This window comes from Phymastichus coffea, unplaced genomic scaffold (assembly GCF_024137745.1).
Source record: "Phymastichus coffea isolate CEN01 unplaced genomic scaffold, Cenicafe_Pcof_1.1 PCOF00013, whole genome shotgun sequence".
Classification (NCBI taxonomy): Eukaryota; Metazoa; Arthropoda; class Insecta; order Hymenoptera; family Eulophidae; genus Phymastichus; species Phymastichus coffea.
The window spans coordinates 4,586,772-4,596,622 of NW_026706824.1; positions in this window are offsets into that span (position 1 = coordinate 4,586,772).

Consider the following 9,851-nt stretch of genomic DNA (forward strand, 5'->3'; position numbering starts at 1 on the left):
GTGTGCGCAGTGTTTTAAAACAATAATTTTCAGTGAACCCGAAATCTCTGATTTGGTTAAAATGTAATCTGGCTCTGTTAAATTAGAAATCTTTATGTAATGATAATTATTAATATGATTAATTATAATGTCTTACTAATTATTTTTGTTTTAGTTTTATTTAATTATATCGTTCTTATATTTTTCATGCTATTTTATAATACGCATTAAATAATGTAAAGTTAACTTTGAGTGTAGTGAATCGAGCCAAATATTAAGGATACTCTTGTTTATTAGTTTTTAGTTTCTCTTAATTGTAAGCTTTTTACGGAGGCTTATTTCTAATGTTCTAATTTAATTTTGAAATCGTTTCTTTTATTTTATCTATTGTGTTAATCGTATTATCACACCGTTCATGTTCCCTATATTGTTAGTATCTACTAAGGTAGAAGTTTGATTTACGAGCGGGTTGAGAGAGTAAGGAGGAGGGATAGCTCATCGTTGATATTCGGACCGATAGTCAGAACTTCGACCAAGATAGTTCGAAGGTTTTCTGCCATATTTCTCTGATTCTGTGAAAATTCCCTTGCATCTTTTGATACGTGCACGGCTTCTACGGAAGCCTTCTCAATCGAGTCCGTTGCGAGGTTGATCTTAATGATCGCATGGTAGATGTCTTACATTATCTAGCGTGCCTTCCAACTTCCTGAACTCCTCCATCTATTTCTCGATTGCCTTTGTTAACTTGACTGTAACCAAAATCAAAGCCAAAAGATAAAATCTAAATAAATTTCTCTTGATTTCTAGGATTATAATGAGTAAGAATGTTGACTCGTTATGTCTCTCTCTCCCTATTAGTGAATTACCTTTCTATGTATTAATATTTTTATGTTACATTTGAGATTATGCCTTATAGAATAACATTTACAGATGTATGGGGATCAATTAATTATTGTTCATCATTACTAGCAAAAGGTATGTGATAGTAGGAAGAGAGAGGCACATATGTGACGGAGTGCTAACGCACGTAAGTTATCCCTACCGAAAAAATTCACCCAAAATTTTTGGCCGAAAAATCGATCAAAAATATTGGGCAAAATTTTCGGCCAAAATTTTTGGCCAACATTTTCGGCTAAAATTTTTGGCCAAAATTTTTGGCCAAAACTTTCGGTCAATGTTTGTTGGATAAGAATAGCTTTTTAATTTGTATTCGACATTTCTATAAAAACTTATGAATAAAAATATAAGTGAAAAATAACTGTTTTTGTGACAAACATGAACAATAGAGGAAAAACTGAAAAATTTTCATGGTTCGTACATATTTCTAGTAATTATTTGAACTAACCTTTGATCGTATACTTTTTAACTATCAAAAAACGGCCCTTCAAATTTCAATATTAATAGTTTAGATATTAGGTAAAATTTTATATACATACACATGAGTCCTCTGAGTGCATAATTAGTATGATCATTTTAATTATGGTGGTTCACAACATAGTTATAGGTAATATGTAATATGTTAAACAATATATGGGCGTCTTAATACTAATTTTTTCTTGGTTTCGAACAATTTTTTTAATTTTCGCTACATTTGTGTTTTTCATTACATGTTGTAAGAAACATAATGATTAAGTAATAGTAAGTTAGTACGCGGAAAACCGATCAACTAATGAATAAAAAGAAGAACAAAAAGATCTGTTGCGCGTACCAACAGAAACAAAAACCTGAAAAAATTCTTTTTTGTCTTTCATATCTACTTGACTATGGCTTATTGGGTTTTATTTCTCTCATTTTCCCATTTCTCTCAACCGCTCACCTGGCTCAATCGAAACCGTATATGCGCACATACGTTCAAAAAGGAAAAGAAAATTGCGCTATGAGCATATGATATACGCATCGTTCGAGCATGCGAACAACAGCTAAGATCCTTGGGGAGACTGGGTAGCGACGCTTTTGTTTTGCGTTAAAAGAATCGCTATACAAGAGTATATGAGGATCTAATCTAACAATGATTAAGTAATTGATTTGCTAATTAGGTATATGAGAATCTAATCTAACAACGATTAATTGATTGATTTGGTAATTAGGAATAAGTTCAAGGTAGAAAAGAAAAATAAAAGAGCGCAAGTCGTCACACGGCTTTATGCATCTTCTAAAGAATAACTAGATTCTTGTGGTCTTGCAGTTTGTTTAGCCTTTTTTTTCCACTTTTCAGCTGCTTGACATTTTTGAACTGTAGAAAAATATTTTTTCTTTGAGTAGTACTCAACAAGAAAACTAACGATTTTCATACGTTTGATACTAGATTACAAAACTCACTTGCTTTCTTTTCCGTTTCAATTAAAGCGTTAATATGTTCGCTAACGTAGGTTTTCCAATGATCTTTGTGCATTTTATCTTCTATTCTCGAAGATATGACATTGTTCACTCTGCAGAAGAATGTTTCTAGAAAAATTACAATATTTTTAGCATGGTGAAATTGTAAATAACATTATAAAATTGTAAACATCATTATACAATTATAAATATCACTCTAAAACTGTAAATATCATTGTAAAATTGTAAATAGTAGTATATACTGTGACGGTAAACGTCAAATTAGCGCTGATAACCTAACTTAATTGCTGCCTGAGAGGGCAGTACCTACCGGGGGGACGAAATACGTAACGAAGGAATTCGGCGCGCAAGCAGACGGAACGCGCGCGATTGAAACCGAACTAGTGAAGCACTGGCCATCATTACGTTCGCTCGCCTTTGTTTCGCTAACGCCGATTTACGTGTCGCCGATACCAAAAGTCTTCAAAAGCACGTGCCAGTGGTCCAGAGAAGTGCCAGGATAGTAACTGCCGTTGACGTGGTGCCATACACCCGCAGAGAGAAGGAGCACGAGTCGCTGAAGGAGAGTGTGTGAGGTTTCGCCATCGAGGGCGAAACCGTGTGTGCGCGCATTCGCGACCGGCGACAAACAAACAAAAACAATCCCGCGCAGTGTGTGACTGTCGTTTTCTCCGTACGCTTGCAATAATAAGGTAAGCTGGCCAGCTTAATCTCGCGATCGCGGTTGCATGGTTAACAAATAAATTATCGTTTCCGAAGCGTGCATGTAATAGCGCTGTTAACAAAGCGGGCCGACCTTATGTAGTATTTGAGTGATAATAAAAGGTTCTGTTCGTGTTACTAACAAGTGTTTTTCGACTCGCCTAATTCTTATTGCTTCCACTCACTTTTTCCTTGATTAGATAACTTATTGGTTGACTGACGCCTGTCTTCACATACTCTCCGGACTGCATTTTGAGCATAGATAATTACTTTCGCCCTTTGGTTTAATTGCGCGAATAAAATATAATTAAACAGTTTTACCCCGTTACAATACTTCTAATAACTGCTTTTTCTTCCAACGTAAATTCGGTACGGATTCTCCCAGGAATGCGTTCTACTTTGCAAGCTCCAATTCTGAACACTTTGTCAATTAAATCCTCTTTTTTGAACATAGCGTGAAGTAGTATTCTCATCCATTCTTTCATGTCAAATTCATGTTTCAAGGCATGCCACCACTTGTATCTTATTGATATGCCATATTTCAGATGGAACATACGCCTCTAAAAAAAGTTAGACCAATAAGAAAAAAATCCTCATACGCATATCAATAACATAAGTCTCATTACCTTTTTACCATCCGTTTCTTCATACGACTTGTAGTCTGGAATATCTGACTTACTCAGATAGTCCGACTGGTATTCATCGTCGCTACCTCTGGTATAGCGCTTGAGTTTCTTTCCACAACTAGAATCAGAATCGGAGCTGTCCATTGTTTTATATTTCTTCATTCCACCATATAGATTCTGAGTGTTCTGTGAGTCTAAAATATTATAAATTAAGAATTTTTTACAATGAGTGAGTTATGCATATTTTGAATAACTTACGACTTGTGATGAGTGTGTCATTTGGAACTTTCTTCATCGACCTCGCTCGATTCCAGATCTTTTTCTAAAAGTCTTTTCTTTGGTTTCTTAAGACCTTTATACTTTTTAGCTTCTTTGTGAGAATCAGTATTCCAATCGTCACCATTGTCTTCTTCCTGTGATTCACGAGTTCCTCTGTCTTGGCCAAACGATCTAGAAATATGAAAGTAAAACTAAAGCACAAAATAAAAAATTCAATGGCGGTGGTAATGGAACACGTTATTTTGAACCAATCGTCTTGGTCTTTCTAAATATTCTTTTAATACATCGTTTGCCAATGTCACTGCTATTTCACTTACTATTTTGTGCTAAAGTATTACTTTTGTTTTTTTCCATCGTTTTGGTATTTTTAGTAAAAATCTCCTTGAAACAACTTTCATCATTATCAATTCCAATACTTGTATTTAATGGAAAATTTTCTTTTCTTTCGGCATCTGTATCTATATAAAATAAAAAATATTGGTGGTATATTTTATTATTTCTAAGTTACTCATGGTAAAAAAATTTTTTTAACAATTAAGGATCATTTTAATGACTCACAGGATAATTGCGAAGATTCTGGATTGGACATCTCCAAAACAATATCTCTCATTTCAATATAACTATCAGTATCTAGTATAAAAGCAATAAAAAATTCGAACTTTACCTTTTTTAATATTTTATTTATAATAACAATGTATGCCATCGATAAAGTTTTTACAATACTTGCCAGATTCATCAATACTCTGGTCTCCAACTCTTTCTTCAACAAATTTGTCTAATTTCGAAACTGTAAATGAAACAATATATGAAAGAATTTTGCCGATTACTTTTTTTCTGTAAAAAAAGGTACGTTATGAACCTTTCCAAGAATCAGGTTTGTCATTTTCAGTCGAACTATTATTTTGATGAGACAGGTCTACGTTACGGCTGTTGAGAATATTATCTAGTGTTTGATCATTAAAAGGTGAAAAATCGGATAAACTGCTATTCATCAAAGTAGACAGTACTAAACAAACAATTATAAAACAATGCTTATAATAAATAAAACAAGATAAAATTTTGATAATATTGAATTTTTATTTACCTTTCGGATGAGAAAAAGACGTAATAGTTTCCAAAGTATTTGAATCTTGAACTTTCTCTGTAAAATGGTTCAATTGAAGATTCTCATCAAAAGTATTTGCATCAAAACTTTCTTCTTCTATTGACATCTGGCATTTATTTTGTAATTTTTGGATAAGATCTTTCGACATTAGTAAAAGATCGTTATTTTTTTGCAGTTTAGCTTTCAATATCTTTATTTCATCTTCGTGCTTTCTTTGAAGTTCTGTTAGTTTTGGATCTTTCAAAATGTTCTGCGTATTTAAATCATTTATTTCTTTTTGCTTAATTTCTAATTCACTGGAGTCGTCAATATAATTCAATTTTTGTTCCTTCATTTTTCTTAATTTTGTCATTAATATTTCTGTATCAGTAGATTTAGCAAAATTTTTAGCATCCTCCTTGATTTTCTACAGAAAATTAAATGCAAATGTCAGCGTAGTTTGAATATTATTAGTTATTAATAATGAAAAATACCTTTTCTATTGCCTTTAGTTCTTGAGCTTTTGATTGGTTACTCGCAGCGGGTACATGTAGTTGTTTTGCTGGAATCGCGTCGTCTTTTTCATTTCGATGAGCTTGCTTAGTCTTCTTTTTCTCTTCTTCCTCTCTTTTCTCTCTCATGGCAATTATTTCAAGCATCACATCACTTCTTCTTTTCAACTCAATATTTCAATATAGCGATGTCAACTACTGAAAATAAAGATTATAGACAGACTGTATTATATTCAATGTATAGTTGAATGAACAATAAATTAATAATTAAAAGAAAATTCTATAAGTTTTATTAATTAATATTCAAATAAAATCAACTGTAAGATTGAACGGTTCCCGAAATTTAATGAAACTACACTAGCGCTTGCTTAGATAAAGAGAGAGAGAGAGAGAGAGAGAGAGCGAGCAGCATCCTCACTAAACAGCGTATGCGCCTAGCAAGCTACCCCTTCTCCAAGGGCTATATGGCGCACGCTCCTAGCAAGCAGCTAGAGACGTTACCCTCTCTCCAAGGGCTATACTATGCACGCTCCTAACAAGTAGCTAGAGACGCTACCCCATCTCCAAGGGCTATACGGCGTACGCACCTAGCAAGCTAAAGACGCTAACCTCTCTCCGAGAGCCTAGACTCTCTCGCCTTGTCGGCTAGGCGAGACCCCGCCCCTGACCCAAGTCAGAAAACATTAATCGAAAGAGCAGAGATCAATATCAGCGAGTCATAAAAGCCTTCCATAGAAAGCGAAATCCAAGACGAAAATCAGGATACAACTTTCCTTTCGAATAACGGATACCCACCAGCGTGAGCGGGGATGACCGAAACGCAATGGGGAGACGCGCCATGGCACGTCGAAACGATGGACCTGTGAGTCGTTGGAGCAATCCCTTAATACAGGTACGCAGGGTGGGATGTTTTGAACGAGAGCCCAGGAGGAAAGGCTTAGCTAGTTGATCGTCTTAGGAATTTCCTCTGGCTGTCCTAGCTGAGTCTCTCTTCTGACATCCCAATTTGGGTTGGCCTCTGCGGGGTAGTGGTACCAGGTCAAGCAAATCTCGTAAAATTTGTATGCCGCGTGCTTCCGACGCGGTAGACGTTGGGGCAACTAGAGTCCCGTCGCGCCCAAATCGAGAGTCAAGTCTTTAGTTCCGCTCTCATTGAGCGTCGAACCGTGAAAAAATCGGTACTACTGTTACGTCCCGAGACGTAACTATTTCTTCATTTTAATTTCATCAGCAATCAATTGAAAAACGAAATAATGTATAAACAACGAACGGCATTTTTACAAAATACAAACTCAGCGAAATTAAAAGATGAGTAGTCCGAAAATCTGGGGCGCTCGACATTTTGATTTTTTGATTACTCAACATATTAATATGGGCCGAAGAGTCAATATAAAAACAGAAGACTCGACTATTCGGCAGTTGATTCGCGACGCGCGACTACTCAATAACATTAAAATTTGTTAAAGTTCTTACGGACTGATTCGCGACGCGTGACAGCCGAACAACGTATAATTCACCTACTGTTATTTTTGAGAAACCACTTCTGTCATTGAATAAATAAATAATTACTTAAATCGAGTGTTCGTGCATCATTACCGACCGACCTCATATATACTTTATCAAGATAAAGCTAAACAGCCAACTTAACTCGAGATAATAACCCAGGTAAGTTCCTGTGACTATAATATTTACTAATAAATGAATGATCATACATATTTTAAAAATACACGTCACGGCTACGTAGTCGCGACATAACAAATTCCGGTACTAAATGGGTGTTTGTTTTATATAAAATAACATTCTAAATGAAATCACATTTTAATGAGTAACAAAAACCTCTCTAGCCCTATTGAAGCAAAACGACTGACACGGCTTCAGGTAAAAAATAAACCAGAGTTGGAAAGTGATATAGTACAACCGAGCACATCCGTTATAGATCCTTTTAAACGATCAAGGAAATTAGTACACTCTCCTCCTAAAGGAATTAGTAGGGAAAATACGGAAAAAGCATTAAATAATATAGTAACACCTAACGAAAACACGGTACAAGAAGTACAAGTATTTAATACATTGGACGTAAACAACTCTGTAGAAAATCCACTTAAACGATTAACACAAAATTTTGAACACTCAAATTCATTATTAGATTTGAACTTTACTCTTGATCAGAATTACGAATTTTCATTTAATAATAACGAATACACAGACGTTCGTGGTATTTGTAACGAAGAGAGTATTTGCAAAGACGCGAAACGTACAATAGATACGAACGGAACGACCAGACAAATAGCACTCTATAATCCAATCATCCAAACAAATAACTTTGAACAAGTCGATAACGACGGTATAAAAACAGGCAACAAAATGACGCAACCGTTACGTTTACCACTTAAATACGTTGCAGATTTAGTTCCAAAGTTCGATGGAAAAAATATGACAACTAATGAATATATTGAAAAATTGAAACACGTAAAAACAATTGTTTCTGAGTTAGATGAACCAAGTTTAATATCAATTCTGAAAATTAAATTGGGCGGAGAAGTTTATAAAGCATTAGTAAACATCAAAATAGATAAGATAAATGATTATATCGAAGTGATAAGGCAGCTATTTCCTTCCTTTGACAATATTCATAGTTTATATGGGAAATTTACGGAAATCATCCAAAAACCAAATGAACCCGTCTTAGCATATGCAAACCGTTTACAGGAAATAGTTTTGCAAATTAAAGAAATGAAAAAGTTAGAAGCAGATGTAACTGACGAAGATTTCAAAACGTATGAAACAGTATTAAATGCTGACGCGTTAAAAATTTTTAAACAAGGTTTACAACAAGACATTCGTCTGGAATTAGGAAATCACATTAATTTGGGCACTGCTTTATAAGACGCTATTGAAATTGAAACAAATTTAAAAAAACAATGATTATTGAGGGGTGATATCGCTAGTCCCTTTCATAGTAATGTAGACTCGGTTACTGCTTCAACAAATGTTACTCATATATATAATTGTCAAATTTGTCAGGACTATAACCATGAAGCTTTATTTTGTTATAAAGGAGCTTTTGTATATTGTAAGAACAAAGATCACCTGTCAAACAATTGTAAAATTGTAAATAAAAAGATCGAATTGATATGTAAATTCTGTAATGCTCAGGGGCATTCTATAGACGGTTGCAAATTTAACAGAGTTAAAGGAAATCATTGTCAATATTGTCAGGTGATGGGTCATACAGTTACACAATGCCCATTTATTATAGAATTTGAAGTATGTTGGAAATGTAAGGAAAGCGGACACGACCCGCACAGCTGTTCAAAATCTTTCAAATCAACGAACTTTTGCGCTGTTTGCGACAGCAGCGACCATACGATACGCAATTGCCCAAATGTGACATGCAGACGTTGCAATGAAATCGGTCACTCAGTAAAATATTGCCCAAACGCGGACGAAACGAAAGAACGTAGATTTGCAATATGTACAATCTGTCAAGAAAAAGATCATGAAGCAAATAATTGTGAATTGGCAAGAATCCTGGTTAGCTATAGTAAGAACAATAGAAGTAACGATAATAAAATCAGTTCAAATACAAATTCTAGTGACAATAAACGCAGAAATGGAAATTTTAATCACGATAACGGACCTTCACGATTCAATAATTTTGGCAAAAGAAATAATGACACTAAGTGTGATTATTGCCACATGAATAATCATGTAATTGACAATTGTTTGAAATTGAGAGCTTTAGAAAGAAACGCAAAAACCACTAGTATTTGTACTTATTGCAAGGAATCAGGTCATAAAGTCGAATCATGTCCAATTATAAAATCACTAGAAAATAACCAAGAAAAATTTTGTACAATTTGTAAACGTATCGATCATACAGAGTCGACTTGTTTTAGACGTAATAATCAGGGAAACGAATAGATTCTTCCGAACATGAGTGCACGGAGGAAACAAATAAAAAGTCACTCGCTGCAGAATTAAGAGACGAAATAACGACAACACGGAAAGTGGACATTGATGATCAAAATGAAACTCACGCATTAAATTTAACAAGACAATATGAGTCGCAAACCAAAACAGAAAAAAATAATAAAGTATGCCTCCGAAATGACAAACAAAAGAAACTCTATAATGAATGTAATGGCAATATAGAACTTACAAGTATCATTGAAACTAAAATGCCAATGTATTTCCTAAAGTTAAAAAATTTGTTACAATACATACAGGTACCAAATCCGTTTTCGGGTATTAATTTTAATTTACTTATAGATAGCGGAGCTCAAATCAATATCATAAAAAGCGATTGTATACCATCAAACGCTATTTTGG